The 26,865-nt window shown below is 39.5% G+C and overlaps 1 long non-coding RNA gene, 1 other non-coding gene and 2 pseudogenes across 2 annotated transcripts in view; 3 read left to right on the top strand and 1 right to left on the bottom strand.

The window, feature by feature from the left end:
* LOC135361465 (uncharacterized) overlaps positions 1-18,999 on the top strand; it is a 66,731-nt gene extending 47,732 nt beyond the window's left edge. The window contains exons 3-4 of the long non-coding RNA XR_010408552.1: positions 15,825-15,989; positions 18,866-18,999. This is a non-coding gene — a long non-coding RNA (uncharacterized LOC135361465). The remainder of the gene's footprint in view (positions 1-15,824; positions 15,990-18,865) is intronic.
* Positions 7,924-9,445, top strand: LOC123848900 (keratin, type II cytoskeletal 8-like; annotated as a pseudogene).
* LOC123849060 (U6 spliceosomal RNA) lies at positions 17,928-18,034 on the bottom strand. Its single transcript, XR_006791905.1, has one exon. It is a non-coding gene; the product is annotated as a U6 spliceosomal RNA (small nuclear RNA).
* Positions 19,000-24,979: 5,980 nt separating the features above from the next.
* On the top strand, positions 24,980-26,529 carry LOC123847586 (26S proteasome non-ATPase regulatory subunit 11-like; annotated as a pseudogene).
* Positions 26,530-26,865: the final 336 nt, after the last annotated feature.

Here is a 26,865-nt window from a genome sequence, read left to right as displayed (position 1 = left end):
ATAACACCCAGTGCTCATCCCAACACATGCCCTCCTTAATACCACATCCCCCCACCACGTTCTGTAACCCTCAGTTTGTTTCCAGGAGTCCAGAGTCTCTCATGGTTTGTCTCCCTCTCTCATTTCTTCCCATTCAGTTTTCCCTCCCTTCCCCTGTGGTCCTTTGCACTATTCCTTATATTCCACATATGAGTGAAACCGTATGATAATTGTCTTTCTCTGCTTGACTTATTTCACTTAGCATAATCCCCTCCAGTTCCATCCATGTCGATGCAAATAGTGGGTATTCATCCCTTCTGATGGCTGAGTAATATTCCATTGTATATATATACCACATCTTCTTTATCCATTCATCTGTCAATGGATATCTTGGCTCTTTCCATAGTTTGGATATTGTGGACATTGCTGCTATAAACATCGGGGTGCACGTACCCCTTCGGATCACTACATTTGTATCTTTGGGGTAAATACCCATTAGTGCAATTGCTGGATCATAGGGTAGCTCTATTTTCAACTTTTTGAGGAACCTTCATACTGTTTTCCAGAGTGGCTGCACCAGCTTGCATTCCCACCAACAGCGTAGGAGGGTTCCCCTTTCTCTACATTCTCGCCAACATCTGTCGTTTCCTGACTTGTTAATTTTAGCCATTCTGACTGGTGTGAGGTGGTATCTCATTGAGGTTTTGATTTGGATTTCCCTGATGCCGAGCAATGTTGAGCACTTTTTCATGTGTCAGTTGGCCATTTGGATGTCTTCTTTGGAAAAATGTCTGTTCATATCTTCTGCCCATTTCTTGATTGGATCATTTGTTCTTTGGGTGTTGAGTTTGATAAGTTCTTTATAGATTTTGGACACTAGTCCTTTATCTGATAAGTCATTTGCAAATATCTTCTCCCATTCTGTCGGTTGTCTTTTGGTTTGTTGGTTTGTTGACTGTTTCCTTTGCTGTGCAAAAGCTTTTTATCTTGATGAAGTCCCAATAGTTCATTTTTGCACTTGCTTCCCTTCCCTTTGGCGATGTTTCTAGGAAGAAGTTGCTGTGGCTGAGGTCAAAGAGGTTGATGCCTGTGTTCTCCTCTAGGATTTTGATGGACTCCTGTCTCACGTTTCAGTCATTCATCCATTTTCAGTCTATTTTTGTGTGTGGTGTAAGGAAATGCTCCAGTTTCATTCTTCTGCATGTGGCTGTCCAATTTTCCCAACACCATTTGTTGAAGACACTGTCTTTTTTTAACTGGACATTCTTTCCTGCTTCATCGAAGATTAGTTGACCATAGAATTGAGGGTCCATTTCTGGGCTCTCTATTCTGTTCCATTGATCTATGTGTCTGTTTTTGTGCCAGTACCATACTGTCTTGATGATGACAGCTTTGTAATAGAGCTGGAAGTCCGGAATTGTGATGCCACCAGCTTTGCTTTTCTTTTTCAACATTCCTCTGGCTATTTGGGGTCTTTTCTGGTTCCATACAAATTTTAGGATTATTTGTTCCATTTCTTTGAAAAAAGTGGATGGTATTTTGATAGGGATTGCATTGAATGTGTAGATTGCTCTAGGTAGCATTGACATCTTCACAGTATTTGTTCTTCCAATCCATGAGCATGGAAAGTTTTTCCATTTCTTTGTGTCTTCCTCAATTTCTTCATTGAGTATTTTATAGTTTTCTGAGTACAGATTCTTTGCCTCTTTGGTTAGATTGATTCCTAGGTATCTTATGGTTTTGGGTGCAATTGAAAATGGGATTAATTTCTCTTTCTCCTGTCTTGTTGTTGGTGTGTATAAATGCAACTGATTTCTGTGCATTGATTTTATATCCTGCCACTTTGCTGAATTCCTGTATGAGTTCTAGCAGTTTTGGGGTGGAGTCTTTTGGGTTTTCCACAAAAAGTATCATATCATCTGCAAACAGTGAGAGTTTGACTTCTTCTTTGCCGATTTGGATGCCTTTTATTTCTTTTTGTTGTCTGATTGCTGTGGCTAGGACTTCTAGTACTGTGTTGAATAACAGTGGTGATAGTGGACATCCCTGCTGTGTTCCTGACCTTAGGGGGAAAGCTCTCAGTTTTTTCCCATTGAGAATGATATTCGCTGTGGGTTTTTCATAGATGGCTTTTATGATATTGAGGTGTGTACCCTCTATCCCTACAGCGAAGAGTTTTAATCAAGAAAGGATGCTGTACTTTGTCAAATGCTTTTTCTGCATCTATTGAGAGGATTCTATGGTTCTTGTTCTTTCTTTTATTAATGTATTGTATCACATTGATTGATCTGCAGATGTTGAAGCAGTCTTGCAGCCCAGGAATAAATCCCACTTGGCCGTGGTGAATAATCCTTTTAATGTACTGTTGGATCATTTGGCTAGTATTTTGGTGAGAATTTTTGCATCCATGTTCATCAGGGATATTGGTCTGTAATTCTCCTTTTTGATGCAGTCTTTGTCTGATTTTGGGATCAAGGTAATGCTGGCCTTATAGAAAGACTTTGGAAGTTTTCCTTCCATTTCTATTTTTTGGAACAGTTTCAGAAGAATAGGCATTAATTCTTCTTGAAATGTTTGGTAGAATTCCCCTGGGAAGCCATCTGGCCCTGGGCTCTTGTTTGTTCAGAGATTTTTGATGACTGCTTTAATTTCCTTAGTGCTTATGGATCTGTTCAGGTTTTCTACTTCTTCCTGGTTCAGTTTTGGTAGTTTATACATCTCTAGGAATGCATCCATTTCTTCCAGTTATCTAATTTGCTGGCATAGAGTTGCTCATAATATATTCTTATAATTGTTTGTATTTCTTTGGTGTTGGTTGTGATCTCTCCTCTTTCATTCATGATTTTATTTATTTGGGTCGTTTCTCTTTTCTTTTATGTAAGTCTGGCCAGGGGTTTATCAATCTTATTAATTCTTTCAAAGAACCAGCTCCTAGTCTCGTTGATCTGTTCTACTGTTCTTTTGGTTTCTATTTCATTGATTTCTGCTCTGATTTTTATTATTTCTCTTCTCCTGCTGGGTTTAGGCTTTATTTGCTGTTCTTCCTCCAGCTCCTTTAGGTGTAGGCTTAGGTTGTGTATTTGAGACCTTTCTTGTTTCTTGAGAAAGGCTTGTATTGCTATATACTTTCCTCTTAGACCACCTTTGCTGCATCCCAAAGATATTGAATAGTTGTGTTTTCATTTTCATTTGTTCCCATGAATTTTTTAAAATTCTTCTTTAATTTCCTGGTTGACCCATTCATTCTTCAGTAGGATGCTCTTTAGCCTCCATGTATTTGAGTTCTTTCCGACTTTCCTCTTGTGATTGCATTCTAGTTTCAAAGCATTGTGGTCTGAAAATAGGCCGGGAATGATCCCAATCTTTTGGTACCAGTTGAGACCTGATTTGTGACCTAGGATGTGATCTATTCTGGAGAATGTTCCATGGGCACTAGAAAAGAATGTGTATTCTGTTGCTTTGGGATGGAATGTTCTGAATATATCTGTGAAGTCCATCTGGTCCAGTGTGTCATTTAAAGTCTTTATTTCCTTGTTGATCTTTTTGCTTAGATCATCTGTCCATTTCAGTGAGGAGGGTGTTAAAATCCCCTACTATTATTGTATTGTTGTTGATGTGTTTCTTTGCTTCTGTTATTAATTGGCTTATATAATTGGCTGCTCCCATGTTAGGGGCATAGATATTTACAATTATTAGATCTTCTTGTTGGATAGACCCTTGTTGGATAGACACTATGATATAGTGTCCTTCCTCATCTCTTATTATAGTCTTTGGTTTAAAATCTAATTTGTCTGATATAAGGATAGCCACCCCAGCTTTCTTTTGATGTCCATTAGCATGGTAAATGGTTTCCCACTCCCTCACTTTCAATCTGAGGTGTCTTTGCATCTAAAATGAGTCTCTTGCAGACAGCATATCGATGGGTCTTATTTTTTTATCCAATCTGATACCCTATGTCTTTTGATTGGGGCATTTAGCCCATTTACATTCAGGGTAACTACTGAAAGATATGAATTTAGTGCCATTGTATTGCCTGTATGGTGACTGTTACTGTATATTGTCTCTGTTCCTTTCTGGTCTATGTTACTTTTAGGCTCTCTTTTTGCTTAGAGGACCCCTTTCAATATTTGTTGTAGGGTTGGTTTTGTGTTTGCAAATTCCTTTAGTTTTTGTTTGTCCTGGAAGCTTTTTATCTCTCCTTCTATTTTCAATGACAGCCTAGCTGGATAAAGTATTCTTGGCTGCATATTTTTCTCATTTAGTGCTCTGAATATATCATGCCAGTCCTTTCTGGCCTGCCAGGTCTCTGTGGATAGGGCTGTTGCCAATCTAATGTTTCTACCATTGTAGGTTACAGATCTCTTGTCCCAAGCTGCTTTCAGGATTTTCTCTTTGTCTCTGAGACTTGTAAGTTTTACTATTAGATGTCGGGGTCTTGACCTATTTTTATTGATTTTGAAGGGCGTTCTCTGTGCCTCCTGGATTTTGATGCCTGTTTCCTTCCCCAAATTAGGGAAGTTCTCTGCTATAATTTGCTCCAATATGCCTTCTGCCCCTCTCTCTCTTCTTCTTCTGGGTCCAAATTAGCCTTTTTGATCTCAACTTGGTTAGATTTTAGTTCTTTCATTTCTCCAGAAAGGGTTTCTCTGGTATCTTCCATGATTTTTTCAAGCCTAGCTAGTACCTTTATAATCATCATTCTAAACTCTAGTTCTGACATCTTACTAATGTCCGTATTGATTAGGTCCCTGGCAGTCAGTACTGCCTCTTGTTCTTTTTTTTGGGGTGAGTTTTTCCGTCTTGTCATTTTGTCCAGAGGAAAATAGATGAATGAGAGAACAAAATGCTAACAGGGTAACAATGACCCCAGAAAAATATACACTAAACAAATCAGAAGAGATCTGAAACTGGGGGAAAAGAAAGGGAAAGAAAGAAAAAAGAAAAAAAAAAAAGAAAGAGAAAAAAGAGGATATGATCAAATATGATCAGTCTGGTGAATAGATCAGTGCCACACACTAGATTTTGGGCATATTTTGGTCTGTTAGAAGAAACTGCCTCCCAAAATTTTAAAGAAAGAAAAACTTATATATGTACAAAAATAAGGGTAAATATGATGAAGGGATGGAATATGACTGTAAAGATGAAAATTAAGATTTTATAAAAGGAATTGATAAGATAAGAAGTTGGTTGAAAAAAGAAAGAAGAGAAATTTAAAAAAAAAAAAGGGAGAGAATGTGATCAGACAGGAGACTAGAACAAAGCCATACACTAGAGATTTAGGGTATATTTTGGTCTGTTAGAAGAAACTGTATCCCAAAATTTTAAAGAGAGAACAACTTATCTCTGTTCCTTTCTGGTCTTACCAAAAATAAGGTTAACTGCAATGAAGGGATAGAATATGACTCTAAAAATGAAAAAAAAAAAAGATTTTAAAAAAAGGGATTGATAAGATGTTGGTTGAAAAAGGGAAAAAGAAAAAATTTTAAAAAATGAAAAAGAAAAAAAGAAAATTAAAAAAATTAACTTTGAAGGACTAAAAGAATCAGAGGGGAAAAAGCCATGAATTCTATGTGCTATATTCCCCTAGTGCTGGAGTTCTGCCATTCTCATTGATTGGTAAACTTAGTCTTGGCTGGCTGTTCTTGCTGATCTTCTTGGGGCGGGGTCTGTTGCTGCGGTTCCCAAATGTCTTTGCCAGAGGCGGAATTGCCCCGCCCTTGCCAGGTATGGACTAAGTAATCTGCTCGGGTTTGCTCTCAGGACCTTTTGTTCCCTGCAAGCTTTCGGTACAGCTTTGGAGGCCGAGAGTGAAAATGGCGGCCTCCCAGTCTCTGCCCCAGAGGAGCTGAGAACTCGTGGCCCCACTCCTCAGTACGCCCCCAGAGAAAAGCAGTCAGTCACTCCCATCTCCCCAGTCTCCAACCGCACTCCCGTGCTCACCCGGCCTGTGACCGAGCATTTCTATCTCTGGCACCTGACCCCATGTGGAGACTCCAAACCCAGGAGATCCCTGCAGTGCACTCCTGCGCTGCTCCTCCTGGGGGAGGAAGGAGAGTCTCCCCGGATCTGCCGCTTGTTGGGTCCCTGCTGGAAGAGCAGTGGCCTGACTGTGCCGCGGATCACAGTTTATGGCAACCCCAAGCTGAGAGCCTGCGCCTCGGCTCCCTCTCTGCAGCTGACTTCCCCGCTCCGATACCTGGGAGCTCTGCTGCACTCAGGCACCCGTGGTCTTTCTGTGACCCCGAGGGTCCTGAGATCACACTGTCCCAGAGAGGGTTCCACCACCTGCTTAGCCACTGGAGCGATGTCCCTCAGCAAAGCAGACTTCTAAAATTTCCGATTTTGTGCTCCGCTGCTCTATCACTTGCCAGTAGGGCTGACGGAGGCCCCCTCCCCCGCCGTCTATCTTCCCAAATATCGCCTTGGATTCCCTTCTCCACACGTCCTCCCTTCCAGAAAATTGTCACTTTTCTGTTCAGAGAGTTGCTGCTATTCTTTTCTTTGATCTGTTGAGTGCATAGGTGTTCAGAATAGTTTGATAGCTATCCAGCTGAATTCCTGGGACCAGACGAAGTTTAGGTCTCCTACTCCTCCACCATCTTGCTCCTCCTCCCCTACCACGTCTTTATCCTTTTGTCTGTTGAAGGGCATCTTGATTCCTTCCACAGTTTGGCCATTGATAGCACATCTTCTTATCCATATATCAATCGATGGAACTAGGGCTACTTCCAACTCTTGGCTATTGTAAATAATTCTGCTATAAACAGAGGTGCATGTATCCCTTTGAATTACTGTTTTTGTATTCTTTGGGTAAATACCCAGTAGTGCAATTGCTGGATCATAGGGTAGTTCTATTTTTAACTTTTTTGAGGGACCTCCATACTTTTTCTAGACTGGCTGCACTAGTTTTCATTTCCATCAACAGTGCAAGAGGGTTCTTTTTTCTCCATATCCTTGCCAACACCTGCTGTTTCTTGTGTTGTTGATTTGAGCCATTCTGACAGGTATGAGGTGATATCTCATTAATGTTTTGATTTGCATTTCCCTGATGGTAAGTGATGATGAACATCTTTTCATGTGTCTGTTGGCCATCTGTATATCTTCTCTGGAGAAACGTCTGTTCATGTCTTCTGCCCATTTTTAAATTGGATTATTTGTTTTTTGGATGTTAAGTTGTGTAAGTTTATTAAGTTTATTGTATATGTTGGATACTAATCCTTTATTGGATATGTCATTTGCAAATATCTTCTCCCATTCTGAAGGTCGGCTTTTAGGTTTTGTTGATTATTTCCTTCACTGTGCAGCTTTTTATTTTGATGTAGTCCCAATAGTTTATTTTTACCTTTGTTTCCCTTGCCTCAGGAAAGGTATCTGGAAAAAAGTTGCTTTGGCTGATATCAAGGAAGTTACTCCCTGTGTTCTCTTCTACGATTTTTATAGTTTTAGGTCTTACATTTAGGTCTTTTATCCATTTTGAATTTATTTTTGTGGATGGTGTAAGAAAGTAGTCCAGTTTCATTCTTTTGCATGTTGTTGTCCAGTTTTCCCAGCACCATTTGTGAAGAGACTTTTTCTCATTGGCTATTCTTTCCTGCTTTGTTGAAGATTAGGCGACCATATAGTTGTCGGTTTATTTCTGGGTTTTCTATTCTGTTCCATTGCACTGTGTCTATTTTTGTGCCAGTACCATACTGTTCTGATTACTACAGCTTTGTAATAAAATTTGAAGTCCAGAATTGTGATGCCTCCAGCTTTGCTTTTCTTTCTCAAGATTGCTTGGGTTATTTGGGGTCTTTTGTGGTTCTACACAAATTTTAGGATTGTTCTAGTTTTATGAAAAATGCTATTGGTAGCCCACCTAGAAGCAGCTTCTCAGCTCCTTCTGGAATGTCTGTCAGGTTCAGCCTACTCGCCTCCACTCCAGCCTCCACTCCGGCCTCCACCATGTCCATCAGGGTGACCCAGAAGTCCTACAATATGTCCACCGCTGGCCCCTGGGCCTTCAGCAGCCGCTCCTACACGAGTGGCCTGGCTCCCACATCAGTTCCTCCGCCTTCTCCTGGGTGGGCGGCAGCAGCAGCAGCAGCAGCTTCCGGGATGGCCTGAGCAGCAGCATGAGTGCGGTCGGGGGGCTACAGCAGCAGGGCCAGGAGCATGGAGGGCATCACAGCTGTCTCAGTGAACCAGAGCCTGCTGAGCCCCCTTAAGCGGAGGTGGACCCCAACATCCAAGCTGTGCACACCCAAGAGAAGGAGCAGATCAAGAACCTCAACAACAAATTTGCCTCCTTCATCAACAAGGTGAGGCACCTGGAGCTGCAGAACAAAATTCTGGAGACCAAGTGGAGCCTCCTATAGCAGCAGAAAACCACTCGGAGCAACATAGACAACATGTTCGAGAGCTACATCAGCAACCTCCAGAGGCAGCTGGACACCCTGGGCCAGGAGAAGCTGAAGCTGGAGGTGGAGCTTGGCAACATGCAGGGGCTGGTGGAGGACTTCAAGAATAAATATGAAGAGGAGACCAAAGAGCGTGAGACATGGAGAATGAATTTGTCCTCATCAAGAAGGATGTGGATGAAGCTTACATGAACAAGGTAGAGCTGGAGTCCCGCCTGGAAGGGCTGACCAACGAGATCAGCTTCTTAAGGCAGCTCTATAAAGAGGAGATCCGTGAGCTGCTGTCCCAGATCTCAGACATGTCCGTGGTGCTGTCCATGGACAACAGCCGCTCCCTGGACCTGGACTGCATCATTGAGGAAGTCAAGGCCCAGTACGAGGACATCACCAACCGCAGCCGGGCTAAGGCCGAGACCATGTACCAGATCAAGTACGAGGAGCTGCAGACACTGGCTGGGAAGCACGGGGATGACCTCCGTCACACGAAGACGGAGATTTTTGAGATGAACCGGAGCACCAGCCGACTCCAGGCTGAGATTGAGGCCCTCAAAAACCAGAGGGCTGCCCTGGAGGTGGCGATTGCTGATGCTGAGCAGCATGGGGACCTGGCCATTAAGGACGCCAATACCAAGGTGGCCGAGCTGGAGGCCGCCCTGCAGCGAGCCCAGCAGGACATGGCCCGGCAGCTGCGCGAGTACTGGGAGCTCATGAACGTCAAGCTGGCCCTGGACATCGAGATTGCCACCTACCGCAAGCTGCTGGAGGGCGAGGAGAGCCAGCTGGAGTTTGGGATGCAGAATATGAGTATCCATACTAAGACCACCAGTGGCTACTCAGGTGGCCTGAGCTCGGCCTATGGGGGCCTCACAAGCCCCGGCCTCAACTATGAGCCTCCAGCGGACGTGTCTGAGATACTGAAACAAACCCAGAACTACTTATATCCAGTCCTAATTTTTAAGTCATTTTGGTCTTATACACTTCACTTGAGGCTGAAAGCACTAATACCTCTAGCATTTCCTATAGAGCACTCATATACCCACTGTATTAGTTTCCTAGGGTTGCTGTAACAAAATACCACACACTGGGTGCCTTAAACAACAGAAACTGATCAAGGCTTTAACTCTCAATTTACAGGAAATATAGAATTGGAGGACTAATAAAAGACACCACAGGGATTCAATTAGCAAAATCCAGCATTAGCCTGATACCTTACATAGAATAAATGTGGACACTTTCCTTTTTCTATTTTTTGGAATAGTTTGAGAAGGAGAGTTGTTAACTCTTCCTTAAATGTTTGGTAGAATTCACCTGTGAAGCCATCTTGTCCTGGACTTTTGTTTGTTGGGAGTTTTTAGATTACTAATTTAATTTTGTTACTAGTAATTGGTCTGTCCAAATTTTCTATTTCTTCCTGATACAGTTTCAGAAGATTGTATGTTTCTAGGAATTTGTCCTTTTTTCCAGCTTGTCCAGTTTATTGGCATATAATTTTTCTTATAATTCTTATAATTCTTTGTATTGCTATGCTGTTGGTTGTTACTTCTCTTTCATTTTTGATTTTGTGTCTTCTCTCTTTTTCCTTGATGAGTCTGCCTAAAGGTTTATCAATTTTGTTTATCTTCTGAAAGAACCATCTCTCACTTTCATTGATCTTTTCTAATTTTTTTAGTCTCCATTTCATTTAAGTATCTTTTGATATATAGGTCTCTCCCCATGCACCCCTGGAACCCTAGCCCTGCAACTTATTTGTTGCAAAAAACTGGTCCAGTAGGTTGTTAACAACGTGGATTTTGCTAATTGAATCCCTGTGGTGTCTTTCTGTTGTTTAAGGCACTGGATATAAGTAGTTCTGGGTTTGTTTCAGTATCTTGATGATGTCAACAAGGACCCAGCCTCTTTTCCTGCTTTCTTTAACTGTCTGCAGTGTGATAGCAATGAATCTCTTCATGGTTATAAAATGGCAGCAGTTGTTCCAGGTGTTAGATCCTTAAGTGACAAAGTGCAAAGGTAGGAAAGGATGGCAAGGTGTTCTACTTAAGGCTATCCTAGCAAAGTCTCCCTTTGTTTCATTGGTCAGAACTAGGTCACATGGCCATTCTCAGCTGCAAGGAAGGCTGGGAGAATGAGTACAGTTTGTTCTCTCCAACACCCATTTCCAGGAAATGAAATAGTACCTACACATTGGTAAGTAGTTAAGAGAATGGATTCTGGAATCAGACTGCATGGGTACAAATCTCATTCTACTCAACCAAATATCTGAACTTGACCAAATTATTTAACATCCTGTGCCTCAGTTCCTTCATTAGTAAAATGGATGTCATAGTAATATAGAGCATAAGGTTATTGAGAAGAAGATATCTATATCTACATCTATCACCACACCAGTGTTAGGCATATATTGTTATTACTATTACTGTAATTATTATAATTATCAAGAGCTGGATTCTTACATTCTTAGTCTCTCTTGTCCTAGGATATGTGTGTTCTTTAGCTCTGTCAGTCGGACCCACTCTTGCCAGGCTTTTATCTAGAAGCCCATGAGGCAAGAAAAAGGACTCTATTCTGAGAAGGCACTGGCAACTTTATCCCATCTGTAGAAGCACCAAAAGCAGAGGTTCTAGAAAGAGTTCCCAGTGCTTGGGATTAGAACTCTTGAGTCCAGGTTTCTCGAGTGGGCTGAGTCTTAATATGATTTGGGGTTGTGTTTCTGACTACAAGTCTCCAAATCTGGTTCTCAAGTCTTTCTGAAAATGTGGTAAGCTAGCTAAAATCCCTTAATAAATTAATTTTTCTGCTTGAACTAGCCACAATTGGTTTCTGTTGTTTGCAGCTGAGGACTTTGAGTAATAGAATTAAAAATGAAGAAGAGCAAATTTTGGAGATGGAGAGAGACCAGGTGTTTGTGACATCATTCAGATTCTTGGATACAGCTACAAATGGAAGCCAAAACTCCCCTTTCCCCTTGATTTTTCAGTTGTATGAACCAATGAATTCTCCTTTTCTTTAAGCCAATTTGGGCTGAGTTTTTTAAATCCCAACTGTTACAATATTGTATTTTTCTTCTCTATTCTTATGTCCTTTATCTTTTCGTGCATTTGTGATAAAATTTAAAATAAATAATACTTTTATTTAATAAATAATACTTAAAAAAAGCTGGCCCATATAATCCTCATGGAGGCTGTTCATTACTGTGATCCAGTTCTATTAACAGGGCCAGGCATCTGTTTTCTCTTTAATATCAGTTGAAGTCAGAACAGAATTTGACACTGTTACTTCCATTTTTCTTTCCTATAAATTCTTCAGTTGTTTTAGCTTTCCATTTTCTTTGTAAAATTAACTCATGGGAAGTGAAAGAAAATGCATGATTTTTTCTGATTTCTAAGTACTATTAACTTAAAACACACTTGACACTTATTAATGTTTAAACATTAAAAACTCACACAGCTGCATGTACTTTTATAATAATCTGCCTACATTGCATTGTAAAAACAGAAAGTACACATCCACTCAAATTGATGGTCTCCTCCCAGTGAAAGTGTTTCTAGAGTACAGAGTATAATTTGCTAAAATCTTTGACATCGGGGTTCTTTTTTTGTCATTATAATTTCTGGCACATGCATTTTACACAAATATTGGTCAAGGGATATTGCTCTTCTCTTCCCAAAGTTACTGCTTCTCAAATGTTTGTGAAACACAAATATATACTTTTAAAAAGCTTTTATGGAACAGGCTCACGTGGGTCAATGAGTTTACTCACTGGCATGTGATTTGGATTTTCATCAAACCAGACAATCATGATGAAACCAAAATGAAAATGTCAACTTATTTGAGTGGATACAACTGTGTTATTTAGAAAAATTTAAAAGCATGTGGACATAACATACTGACACAAACATAATATTAGACTTCTTTTTGTTCTTTAGTTTTAAAAATATAGTTCATTCTTATGATTACAAAAAAGTAAATATATTAACTTTGTTAAACTTCAGGAAAATTCAAAAGGAAAAAAGTATCCATAATGTCACCATCAGATATAACTAATATTTTGGAATAGTGTCTTTAAATCTTCTAACTGGGCATAGATTTTTTTAAAATATATTTTTTCTTTTTTTGAGATAATTACCTCCATATAATTTGGTATAATGCTTTTTTATTAACTTCATTACAAAATAATTTAAAAACATTGATTTTGCATCATCTGCAATTTTAATAAAATTACTGCATTGCCTGACACTGTTACTTTGCTTTCAAATATGGGAATGTACAAAATTATGGAACTATAATCCTAATTTATAATCACTACAGATATAAAATAAAGTCTTAGTTTTTATAGTCTTATGTATTTGGTATTGTTAGGTTAAAAAATATAAATAATCTTATTTAATCTTCTAAATTATCTTGAATGATATATAAAAGAAGTAGCATTAGCTTAATTGAGGTGGAGCTGGGGCCAAGGGAGTAGGATTGAATGTGTACTATAGGAAGTCAGGAGACCTGACCAGCCAAATGAATCAACTCTGTGACTGTGATAATTACTTTTTTGTGTCAAATTTGCTAGACTGTGGTGCCTAGTTGTTTGGTCAAATGCCAGTCTAGATGTTGCTGTAAAGGTATTTTTTAGATGTAATTAACATTTACAGGGTGCCTGGGTGGCTCTGTCAGTTAAGTGTCTGCCTTTGGCTCAAGTCATGATCCCAGGGTCCTGGGATCGAGCCCCACGTGGGCTCCCTGTTCAGTGGGGAGCCTGCTTGTCCCTCTGCCTGCCGCTCTCCCTGCTTGTGTGGTCTCTCTTTCTCTCTCTCTCAAATAAATAAAATTAAAATTAAAATCTTAAAAAAACCCATTTACAATCAGTTGACTAAATGAATCAAATTATCCTCTGCTTATATATGGGTGGACCTAATCCAATCAGTTGGACCTCATCCAATCTGTTGAAGGCCTTAAGAGCAAAGGCTGAGGTTTCCTGAAGAAGGAGAAATTCTGCCTCAAGACTTCAACATGGAAATTTTGCCTGAGTTTTAAACCTTTTGACTCAAACCTGCTGGCCTATCCTATAGATCTTGGATTTGCCATTCCCTACAATCATATGAGCCAATTTCTTAAATCTCTCTCTCTCTCTCTCTATACACACAGAGAGAGAGAGAGAGAGTTGTTTGTTCTGTCTTGTTTTTTAGTGTATCAGACAAAATATAAAGTTGGCAACTTTAAACCAGTCATCCAATTTGGGAAATTTTTACTAGTTCACATAATTTAAAAATCAGAGGGCCACCGTCTTAGATAATCCCTTCCAATTCTAAAATTCTAAAGCTCTAAGGTAACATATTAGGGATTCACCAAGTTAGAAATCAAATCAATAAAAAGAGAACACAAAACATTATAAAGACAAGAAAAGAAATTATTTGTTGGTTTTTAACTATTTCAGATTCTTAACGTCACCCCATATTCTGTACATGATAGAGACCACTGACTCTGAATTCATAAAATGCAGTTTCCCCATCCTATGGGTGAATACTGCAGCCTCAATTCCTGGTAGAGGTTAACATTTACTATGACTTTATTTGAGCCTTCCAATTTTTTCATGGTTAGATAAAAGAGATTATCTGAACCAGCTTCACTAAAATAAATTTTTTTATTTTAATATGATGGAGCAAGGTCACCAGAAAGTCAGGCCCTATGAAGAGGAAAGAAGAGACATGTCCTTTTCCTTTCTAGTAAGCTTAATGTCCTCATAAATGGACAGCACAAAAGCTAAGAAAAGCTGGTTTTCCCTATATAACTAGTTTTAAAATTCAGCCTCGGTAGTGAAAACCGATCAGTAGTCCTTTGACAGGTGACTCTTCAGTGGGTGTAAAGGTGAAATTATAAGTACAGTGATTTACTTGTAAGCCAATAATAGGTGTGCCTAAAGAGCTGTGCAACCAGGAATCAAATTGGCACTGCAGTGGCTGCATTTGGGTAAATCAGTCGATTGTCCACCATAACTCTTGTGGATTATCCCTGTTTAGGGAGAATTAAAATTAATTCATTTATATATAATCTTCAGGAAAATCATTAAAAGCTCCCCCCATAAGACATTAAAAAAAGATTTATAAACCTTAGAGTTTAAGATATTTTTCCAAACTAAAGTATATCTAATTTTAACTACAGTGTTATATTTTGGGGGTCTTCCAAATATTTTCCTCTAATTACATTTGTGCTGAATTCTTCAATTTTGTTGATTTGATTCAATTCTATATAAAAGGCATAGATTATTGCCATAGATCCAGATATATATTGAAAAAATATAGTTGATTTTCATTTAAAAGTTCCAAGTTTCATTTTCTCATTCATCAGGAATACCTCATCTTCCCACACAGCTTTTGCAACATAAATAGGTTTTGATTTTCTACTTTCTTTCTTTTTAAAAAATATGGGCAATTGAAGATGGGTTTTTAATTCTTTCTTGTTCCCATTTCCTGACTCCGTCCAGGGTTTCCATCTATATTGTTGTTCACAAGCATTTAGACATATTTGGTGTCAGGGTATAAATGTATTCACTACTCAGCGACAGAAATGACTTTTCTTTCAACAGGGACAATAGAATCAACGGCTCTGGCTCAATGATGTCTTTGTCTGAATCTTCCTTTTTAATGTTTATGTCAGTTACATACCCATTAACTCTAGCTAAGTTGCAGGGCACCTTTGACCAAGAACACTTAAGTAGAGGTTAACAAATTTGGCTGGAGGTAACTAAGAGAAGTGACATCACAGTGAGTCACATGTCTGGTGCTCCCACTACTGTGACATTCATGATGTAAATTCCCAGGATGGTTCAATTTTATCAGCATTTGAGAGAATAAAGAAACGTTTAAGATGCACAGAAAATCCATCTTCATCTGCTTTGTTTATGGCAAGGGACATTCAAGAGACAGGCAAGACAAGCAAGTGGTGAAGCAATCAGCTATAAATAGTAGAGCCTGTGTTTGTTCGAAGACAGTATGTTCTGTACAGCACTGTGGGTATTTGGATTCTTGCAGAATTAACCTAAAATTTGCAAGTGCAGATGAGAAAAGTAAAGAAAAGAAAAAAGAAAAAAATACCCAAGAGAACATAGCACATCATCCTGGTATTCAGGGTTCTGTTTAGGTTTCATTCTAGTCGCAAGATCGAAAATTTCTATTTTGCCTCCATTGTCTGCTTTTGCAGGGCAGCTCCACAAACTCCATTAATATCCATTCATTTATCGAGCAGTGGAAAGTGTAAAGAAGCCCTCCACGTCCGGGCTTACTGAGTATGACAAACTCCCTTTATTTCTCCTATGAGCGGAAAAGGTGGTTTGGGATAAGCATGATGAGAAGATTAGAAACCAGGCATACGTGCACATGCGTTTTTCCCCCATCAAGGTTGAGTGAGCTCACCAAAGAAGAGAAGGAGGTGACTCGGTGCCCTTGATGTTGTCGTCTCTAGTCCTAGGTCCTGCCCGGGGGCTTCCATAGATGTCACAGCATCTAAGGCATCTGCCTACTCAGCATTCTGGTCAGCAGTCTGCTTTCATAGACTGGAGAGTGTGTCCATTTCCGTGCCAGGCCAGCAACAACAAAAGTTGTAATCCTGCCCCGTGAGAGAGCACAGGTGAGTACCTCAGAGCCTAGTGCGATGTAGTGGTTGCATCTGTTTCTGTAACCTTATCCAAGCCCTCGCATGTGGTCCAGTCTCAGAGTGGCGTTCCGTTCAAGAAGCGGAGTTCTCACCCAAACATGTTTTAAAGGTATTCGATGTATTGATTGCATATCTTGAGAAAGCAATAAAGTGCATACAACTAATGGCCTGTTTGGGATATTTCTTGGATCCCCATTCTTTCACATCTCGTACTCTTTGACACTCCAGATTCTCACTTGCCCGCTCCAATTTCCTCTTTTGCTAGGTCTTTCCCTTCCTCTTGCCTCTTGGGTTCTGTGGTAGTCTCCATTTTCCAATTCTGCATTCCCCCAAACTAGAAGAGTTTGGCAGAGATAGACTGGCTTCAGAGCAAGTGGATAGAAATTGGCCTGATAAATTAGGAGTCAATTGAGAATCTGAATACTCCCTTATGCATATTTGTTATCATATTTATTTTATAATGCTAATACTTCCCACCACAAGTTCTAGTGTTTGTGCTGCTTTCCCTGTGTTGTTTGATATGTTCTATCCTTTTCCCATTTCCCACGCTAGCCTAGCCATCCATCCATTGCCGAAGTATTTTTTGGTTGTGGTGGTTGTTAAGATTGCACCTTTTTTAGTTCTCTCTTATCTCTGATTTCTCTCTATTTCACTTCACTGTCTTCTTGCTAATTTAGAATACCTCCTCAGATTCAGGCCATGTATCCTCTCCCCCTATCCTGAATTTCCTGAACCCTGGGGAAGGGACTAACAGATAAAACAAGGACAGAGCAGAGGCTAGGGACAAAATAAGGAAGATGCACCAGTTTGGGCAGGAAAAGTTCAGCATGCAAGGTGAGGCAGATGTTGATACAGAGAGCAGGAGGTAAGGGTAGAGGGTTTGTCTCTGGGAAAGAAGATCATTTAAAAACTTCATCACAGGCTCCTAGAACGGTTCAAAGAGAAGGGTTCTAAAAATGTCTTGAAGAATGGAAGCATCATCGGAATAATCACACAGCTTTTCAAGGGCATGATTTTGAAGGTGACAAAACCATCTGAAGTTTTACCTTATACTGTGTTTAGGAAAGAATCACTCCCGTGACTTCATAGCCATGTCTCCTACATTCTGTGCTATTATCCTTAGCATCTCTGAAATAAAGTTTGGCCATCATCACTAATCGTGCAGATGTGGCCACCTTTCTTTCCTTTCTTTTTTTCTTTTTTAAACAGAGTGCACCTGAAAGATTAGACAAGGGAGTAAGGCACTAATATACTTCTAAAATGTACACTGTTTAGTAACTATCTGGGAAACCTAAATGCTCTGTCATTTTGCTTTCTCATGTAGGCCGTTGAGAGCTGTTTGTTGCCCTAATGAAAAAAATATGGGAATCCTCCAGCAAGAGCAAAGAGGTTGGATGTAATGAACACTGGGTGTCATATACAACTGATGAATCACTGAACTCTACCTCTGAAACAAATAATACACTATATGTTAATTAATTGAATTTAAATAATTTTTTAAAAAAGAAAAATAAGAGTAAAGAGGTTAAAATAGGCAACAAATGGCTTTCAGAGAGGGTTCTCGGGAATCTGAACAAGTAAGCCCTCATTTCTTCAGCCCTGCCTCTCACTGTTTTTCTGATAGAGTAAGTCTATTTCTTGCCCTTTGCTTTCACATCTGGAGCTAATGTCTTTCAGCTTCCCTTTAGCCACTCCTACCCCTCCATTGTTTAAGGATCAGATCAAGTCCAAACTCTCCCAAGACTCTCTTTTCCCCCAGATCACATTAATGTTTACATTCTCCAATTTCCTATTGAAAAATTTGGGTTCTTGCATTGTTTAGAACTCACTAGTCCTGTAATGTTGCCATAGATGTTAGTTTTGTTTCTGTACCATACAACAAAGGTTTCTCTCTTTTTTTGTTTTTATTTTAAAAATATGGAACGCTTCAAGAATTGGCGTGTCATCCTTGTGCAGGGGCCATGCTAATCTTCTCTGTATCGTTCCAATTTTAGTATATGTGCTGCCGAAGCGAGCACAACAACAAAGGTTTCTGAAGACTAGAATTATTATGCGTCTTTTGTATTTTCTACCCATCTAAGTACGTAATGCATAATGAATCTTTGGTAAATATTAACTAAGTCTAGTTAATCAACAAGTAAATACCCAAAAGTTCAGGATAAAAGACTGTTCTCTGGTAATAAAGAGTTAATAAAGGTCCAAGTCTTGGGAGAACTGTTTAAAATCTGGACTAGAGAAAGTTAAATATTTTGTGGAATCCACTCAATGTATACATAGGTCAGAATATATTAATTATGGTTATTTTTTAGAAAGATGTTTTTCGCACAAGCTACATGCTGAGAAACTGTTATACCAAATTATTGGTTAACCTGTTGTTCAACAAGAAAACAAACTTGACACCTGCAGAGAATTTGTGTGGTCGACCTCCCGTAATATGACTCAATTTTTCTGATTTAAGTGATAACTTCTACCTAAGTTTTAGATCCAACCATAGCTACCCCCATTTCTTAAGCTGTTAAAACATTGCATTTACTCATAAAAATGATCAAATGGAACATTAATCAGCTTAATGGGCTAAATACAAATCTGGCAAAGATCTAGAATGCAACAATAACCACAGCAGGGCAAGGAGACAACAAAACGAAGGTTGAGTCAACTCCAGACTTAAATAATGTGTAAAAACTACAGAGTTTGCATATATAAAGGGTTAAAAATGTTTCTTAGATCATTGGTTAAAAAACTATCTGTGTGGGAGAGCAGGCAAAAAAGTTTGCTCCCCTTTTTCTTTCTTTAAAGGTTAAAGCTGAAGGGGAGCCTCTGAAGCACTCTGTTCATTTTTGTTTTGGTAGGCGGAGTTCACTAACCAAAATGACAACAAACACTGGAACTGGGGACTTACTCTATGGCATCTGTTCAAACCTCTTAACACCAGAGATGTTTTCCTGTCTGATGTATAAGCCAACCAAGCACAAATTAAAAGCAGATGCTCCATAGTTCTCTGAGAATATTTATAGCTTGGAGTCTCCACTTCCTGGTCACCTCTCTACAGCAGATCATCCTGAAGCGGTAGTGAACATTTTGCAATAATGAATGCCCCATTATAGCAGAATTCAACTTCTCTGTTTTGAAATTAGGTTACCCATTTTCTTTCCTCAGTGGAAAAAAAAATATCTTTGCAAAAGGAACTTGAAGCATTTTCCGTACTACATATGTCCTAATTATAAACTCAGAATTTGATGTGTTAACCAAAAATAAGAAGGACAATTTTACTTCTACTTGAATTCCCTCACTTGGTAAATTTCATTTTGGTATAGCCTGTTTTTCAGAACAGTAGGTTGAAATATGGAGAACAGCGACATTCATAAAAATAGAATGCAAAACTTTAGGGTTTCATTGAAAGATACAAATATGCCATTTGGATTCGTAAATCTAGGCTACCAATATTTATTATGTGCAAATGCATAGAGCAGATATTATGGGGATTCAACAAAGAAGCACAATTGTTGCTCTTTGGCTTCATTGAACTTGACATCATTGGGAAGAGAATGTTTGAGTGCATAAAAATGGAAGTTAACAACAGAAAATAATACAATAGGTGTTGCCTGTATTTATACAGAAAATGGTAATTCAAGAGAGAGATTTTAACTTAGCCTGAAATTGACATTCTTTATTATGAAATACAGTAAGAGCAGTCTCACTTGGGAACAGAGTATGGAATAATGGAAAAAGGAAATGTATTAATTTACTCAGAAAATGCCAATACCCTCAAAGAGATAAAGCCCTGGAGTAGGAGCAGTGAATACAAGAAGAATTAGAGCCCCCAGAGAGGTAATGTGCCCACATAAAATGTGTCCAAATTTTTGCTTCCTGAAGCAATCTCAGAGTTCCCATTCTACAAAATAATTATTGTCCTCTGTCTTCTTGAAACTTTATTGTAAGTGACACTTTATTCCTTGGATGGCTTTCTTTTGACTCTTCTTTTCCTTCCTTAAACTCCACCTCCTTCCATGAAGTACTTCCTACCAAATAAAGGAGGGGGTAATGAGGCCTTCTCCACCCAGAAGCAACTGATTGAAATGAGCATGTCCTCAACTTGCTTCACTCCCCACCACACAAAATGCACTTACCACTTGTCTCAAATACAGTATCAATCAGAGGGTATTTAGTTCGTGTGGTTTCTGTTTAGTTGTCTTTCTCCTTTTTCTGTCGGTGTGTTTCTATCCAAGACAACCATGAGCTCCAAACAATATTTAACACGGCTCTATTAAGCAAATTAATGCTTCAAATGACAATTCAGGTTAAGAATAAATATAGTGCCTTAGACATTTAAAAAGGAATTCATTTTGGGCGCCTGGGTGGCTCAGTTGGTTAGGCGACTGCCTTCTGCTCGGGTCATGATCCTGGAGTCCCGGGATCGAGTCCCACATCGGGCTCCTTGCTCGGCGGGGGGTCTGCTTCTCCCTCTGACCCTCCCCCCTCTCATGTGCTCTCTCTCTCTCATTCTCTCTCTCAAATAAATAAATAAAATCTTTAAAAATAAATAAATAAAAAGGAATTCATTTTATTTTAACATTTGTAAGTCATAGCAGGGCTTACGGAGAAAATTTCCAACCCTTAAGTAGACTACACAGGTGTCATCATTTTAAAAAATGAGACATTTCAAATCTTTTCTCTTTACCAACTCATAATTGTTGAAGTGTTAAAAATGATGCAACAGAAGTGAAAAATTTGGTGAGGTAGGGACACAGAGGGAGTAATGGAATCTAGAAGGATTCTAAGAGCATAGATGTGACATAGGACCATAAAACTCCCTATAAATTACCTAGAGATTTCAGTGACCCCCAACACCTCCATTCCTCAGCACTGAGATGCCTATTCTGTTTCTTCTCATCAGATAATTAGGTTCCCATGAAAGACAGGGCAATAGTTGCCCTCGGATCCCCTCCTCCACACTCCATTTCTTGTTAGCCAGCAAGCTATACCCATAGAGTTCCACAGAAAGAATAGCCCCTGAGGTCTCTGCCCCTTTTTTGTTTCATTGAATCTAAAACTGAAGACTTTCTTATCTGAACTTATTGTTCCACTGCATTTAATCTGTTGAAAGTTACTAGTAGCAAATTCCTGCCAACCAAAAAATTAAAAATTTTGCTCTTTGTGTTGAAATTGCACAGGCCCTGGATTCAGGTTTATAGATTTATATCCAATTTTTGCTTCTTCTGAGTTATTTGGTCATAGGCAACTAACTTAACATGTTCTTGTCTCAGTTTCCTTAAATGTGAGATGGCAATAAAATAATACAAAAAGGAATCATTATACTCACAATCGACACTAAACTCTAGCCTCTCTCTTATTAACTTGCAACCCATCTTCAGAAAATATGGAATATTCTGGGATACCTTGGAACGCTGCTCATAGGGAGCATGATTTTCCTGAGATGATCAAGCTCTAAAGATAAAGTTGATAATGGGTCTCCAGACACACAGATGGCATCAGTGTGATTGCTAGGTACTACGTTCTGCCCTTTGCATAATGGGTAGCCCCACAGCAGGGAGAAACAAGTACTCTCAGAGGTGCCTATTCTGAATCATGAATTCACCTTGGACACTGGTAACTCTGTTGTATGGGCCCCCCAAAACTGTTGGCATATTTCACTGGCTATACTCTGTTCAAACCATTGGTATTTCTGGGTCCACTATTCTGCCTCTACAGAATTTTTTCTCTCATTTGGAAGGATCCTTCTCAAAAAATATTGCTAGGTTAATTTCCTTTAATATTTTCCTTGTCTCTCAAGACTTCAAATCCCCAAGAATAATAGTATTCTGTTAATGAAGTTAGTAATAGTAGTTGTTGATATATAATAATAGCAGTACTATAAGTAGCTGAGTTGTACATATCACTTACTAGGTGCCAGATACAGTGCTTTACATATATTAATTCTTTGAATCCTTCCAACAGCCCTCTGAAGAAGATACTATTCTAATCACCATTTTACCGACGAGGAAGCTGTGGCACAGTTTGGTTAGCAAGATACCCAAGTCTTATGGCTAGATAGTGGCAGAGCTGGGATTTGAGCCCACGCAATCTGGTTCCCAAGTTCTTACTCTTCACCTCTATGATGTACAGCTTCTTTATTAATTAATTATAAATTAGAAAGTGACAGAAGCAGTATTCCTCAAAGCCCCTAACCTTAATCTGTGTATAAAATTGTCCCAGGTGTATACTCCTAGCTTCTTCCAAACTGGATGGAAAATTCCATTTACGTTTTTGTTACTTTTTATAACCATTCCATAACGTCATATCAGGAAGATGTCTTTAAAATAATCTGAAGCAAACGGCTTTTAAAAATTCAAATATTTATTCTTAATTTATAATTGATGAGAAAATACTTGCTGGGTAGGGAGGGATTAGTATGTTCATAAACAAAAGTTCGGAGTGTGTGTGGAAAACAGTGAGTTATGTGTTTTGATTGGAGACTATGGGCGGGTAATAAATCTTGAAATTTGACAGGAAATATGCCTGGAGAGGTAGAATGTGGGCAAATCATGGAGGTCCTTGAAAGCCTGGGTTGGAGTTGTAACAAACTCTATAGACAGTGGGGGATCCTCTGAGAGCTCTGTGGGGCGCCAGGGTCCAGGCTGACTTAGGGAGATTCCTGGAATGGTAGCAACTGAGGTTAAGAAGCAGAAGTAGGAAGATTAGGTAAAAGGCCTTTGAGTACTTCCATTATATCTACCAAAAGACATGCAGGAATGTTTATAGCTCTGCATTCATAATAGCAGCTTTATTCATAAAATCTATAAATGGAATACGAAATAGTAATTAAAAGAACCTGCTACTGTACACAATATGAATGAATCTCAGAGACATAATGCTGACTGAAAGAAGCCAGACAGAAAAGAATATATGCTAGATGGCATGACATGACATGTCCAATGACAAGAAGTTCAAGAACAAGGAAAACAAATCTGCGGTGAGAGAAGTCAGAATAGTTACCTCTGTGGAAGCAGATGGTGTCTATTGACTGAGAAGGGGCATGGGTTTTCCTGGGGTGTTGGAAGCATTTTATCTTTTGATCTGGATGGGATTACATGGTTTACATGCATACACCCTGCATATATATGTGAAAATTCATTGCATTGCACAGTATGATTTGTGCGCTTTGCAGTATATATGCTATACCTCAGTAAGAAGATTTTTAAAAAGATTATCATGATCAACTGTACTAATAATTATAGAAATCTCCCAGTGAAGAGTTCCCTTTATTTTTCTCTAATTGAAAAACAAAAAAACCAAAAACCCAGAGTATTTCTTCTTCTCCTACTTTAGATTTTCTTCCTGGTTGGTTGGGTGATCTCTCTGTAATTCACTGAATCAGTGGCGAGGGTGGAGGGGTTTAGGAAGAGCTGGAGAAAGGAGAAAAGGCTTTCAAGGTGGTGGAGGAGAGGGGAGGAAATGAATCAACCTCTTTGGGTGTGATGCAATGAAGGCTGTACCACTCAGAGGAGAGAGCTTCTCTTCCTCTTACAATGATTTCAACATAGCTTCTCTGTTTTTGTTTCCTTCCACCAAAGCCACTGTCTCATGTGAATGAAACAAGGCAGGTCCCTGTGATTAACCCATTTTCACATAAAATAACCAGGGACTATTTTTTTTAACTGGAAGCTAATGGGTAATTTGTTTATAGAGCATACAAAGGGTTTGTAGTAATTGGACTATATGAATACCTACAAATGTGTAAATGGAAAGTAAGTTGATTCTCTTGCAGGTTTACCTATATGGAAATTTGCAGTTCTGAGATGATCACATGGTTTTGTAAATAAGCTGATGGAAACCAGACTCAGATGTATTTATATTTTTTACAACTAGTGCATTTGAAAACTCTTTCAACAAATATTTGCTGAGCAGGTTCTATGTGTAAGATAATGCACTGGTGTTGTGGGGAAACCAAAATAAATGAGGTGTAGTGTTTGTCCCCAAGGAGGTTACAGTCTAGCAGGGAAGATCAGATTGGTGCCAAATAGCTGGTTGGCAGGAAGGTACATGATTAACTACCAAGAGAAAAGTACAGAGTTCTTGGTAGTTCAGAGATAGATGTGTGGGATTTCAACAGAAAAAGATGAACAAAACTCTTTGGAGAGAGAAGGGAACGATGGTACCAGTAGCTATTATTTTTATGCTACACTGTACAAGATGCTATCACATACTTTCTCACTGAGTCCTTGGAAGAACTCTGTAAAGTAGCTATTATTCACTTCATATTCCTGATGAGTAAGTTGAAACATGGGGAGCGAGTGACTTTCCCAATTTAGAAGAGCCAGGACCTACACCCAAGTCTCTCTGATTCCATGGCTCACACAATATGCTCTAAAGTTAAGAATGTGGACACTTGAGCTAGACTGACTTCGAATCCCAATCTCCTTACTTCCTGGTTTGGGGACTTCTTCCAAGCTATTTCATTTTTGCGTGTGTCTGTTTCTTCATTTGTGAACCAGGGTTAAAAATAAAAATTTACTGGGGCACCTGGGTGGCTCAGTCGGTTAAGCGTCTTCCTTTGGCTCAGGTCATGATTCCAGGGTCCTCCGCTGGAGCCCCGCATCAGGCTCCCTGCTCCGCGGGAAGCCTGCTTCTCTCCCTCTCCCATTCCCCCTGCTTATGTTCCCTCTCTCACTGTGTCTCTTTCTGTCAAATAAATAAATAAAATTGTTTAAAAAAATTTACTTCAGTAAGATTTAATGAGTTTACCTACATGAAGCATTTAGAACAGTTCCTGTATGTATGAATAGTATGCAAATGTTTGCTACTGTTATTTTTTTGAAAAAAAATTTATTTTAAAAATAATATATACTCTGCAGGAAATTGCTGAAATACCTAATAAGAGTCTGACACACTTGTTAGAGGCAAGACTGACACATAAAAATCATTAATGTTCTTTTATCCAGGAGTGATCTATTTGAAAATGTATTAGGTAAGGACGGTGTGAAAGCGGTAACATGGCGGCGGAGGCAGTGGTGGAGTTCCAGAGAGCCCAGTCTCTACTCAGCACCGACCGGGAGGCCTCCATAGACATTCTCCACTCCATCATGAAGCGTGACATTCAGGAGAATGATGAGGAGGCAGTGCAGGTCCAAGAGCAGAATATCCTGGAACTGGGGTCTCTCTTGGCAAAGACTGGACAAGCTGCAGAGCTTGGACGACTCCTGAAGTAAGTGCAACCCTTCTTGAATTCCATCAGCAAGGCTAAAGCAGTTCGTCTGGTCCGATCTCTTCTTGATCAGTTTCTTGATATGGAAGCAGCTACAGGGTAGGAGGTCGAGTTGTGTTTAGAGTGCATCGACTGGGCCAAATCAGAGAAACGAACTTTCTTACACCAAGCCTTGGAGGCAAGACTGGTGTCTTTGTACTTTGATACCAAGAGGTACCAGGAAGCATTGCATTTGGGTTCTCAGCTACTGCGGGAGTTGAAAAAGATGGATGACAAAGCCCTTTTGGTGGAAGTACAGCTTTTAGAAAACAAAACACACCATGCCCTGAGCAACCCGCCAAAAGCCCGAGCTGCCTTAACCTCTGCTCGAACTACAGCAAATGCTATCTACTGCCCCCCTAAATTGCAGGCCACCTTGGATATGCAGTCAGGTATTATCCATGCAGCAGAAGAGAAGGATTGGAAAACTGCATACTCCTATTTCTATGAGATATTTGAGGGTTATGACTCCATCCATAGCCCAAAGGCCATCACATCTCTGAAGTACATGTTGCTGTGCAAAATCATGCTCAACAACCCAGAAGATGTCCAGGCTTTGGTGAGCGGGAAGCTTGCACTTCAGTATGCGGGGAGACAGACAGAAGCATTAAAATGTGTGGTCAGGCTAACAAGAACAGATCACTGGCAGATTTTGAAAAGGCCCTGACAGATTATCGGGCAGAGCTCCAGGATGACCCAATCATCAGTACACACTTGGCCAAGTTGTATGATAACTTACTGGAACAGAACCTGATCTGAGTCATTGAGGCTTTTTCCTGAGTTCAGATTGAACACATATCTAGCCTCATCAAACTCTCCAAGGCCGACGTGGAAAAGAAATTGTCACAGATGATTCTTGACATGGGATCTTGGACCAGGGGGAGGGTGTCTTGATTATTTTCGATGAACCCCCAGTAGATAAAACTTATGAAGCTGCTCTGGAAACAATTCAGAACATGAGTAAAGTAGTGGATTCCCTCTACAACAAAGCCTAGAAGCTGACATAGAGTTGGATCTGTAGCGGTCCTTTGGAGAGTGTGTGTGGCAGGAAAGTGAAACCTTTGGGGAAAATGCTAGGAGATTCTTTTTTCTTTTTGTTCTACTTTTCGCTCAGAAAGTTTTAAAATCCTCATTTGATGCATCTGTATTCCAGCCAATAGGTGTGCCAGTTTTTGTGTAATCTTTACTGGCCCAACTTGGGAGTGGGGAAATTGCTTTAAAAAAAAGGTTATTCTAAATAAAAGGAAAAAGGCTTACACTAAAAAAAAAAAAGATGCAATTCAAGGTGGCAACAAAAGTTATCAAGTATTAAGTTTATTCCTTAATAAACATGTGCAAAATATTTACGAAGATTTGGAAAATACAGAAAAAAGGTCAATAGAAATGCTTTTCTGGCATGGGATGGGGAAAGAAGACATTGTAGATAAAAGGAATATCATGAATAAATACACTAAATGGGTGTTTGAGGGAATCGTTTGGTACAGAGTGGGTACACGAAATAGGGAGTGAGATTAAGGCACAAATATTCATTTTGAGTAAGGTCATAGATGGCTTCGAATGTTGGACTAAAGATTTGCAATTAATTTAACAGCTGGCAGGGAACCATTG

The sequence above is a fragment of the Mirounga angustirostris genome, unplaced genomic scaffold (assembly GCF_029215605.1).
Source record: "Mirounga angustirostris isolate CCGP_5_RB_7025 unplaced genomic scaffold, mMirAng1.0.hap1 SCAF_2, whole genome shotgun sequence".
Taxonomy (NCBI): Eukaryota; Metazoa; Chordata; class Mammalia; order Carnivora; family Phocidae; genus Mirounga; species Mirounga angustirostris.
Note: the sequence above shows the minus strand (reverse complement) of the source record. Positions and strands in the feature narration are given on the sequence as shown.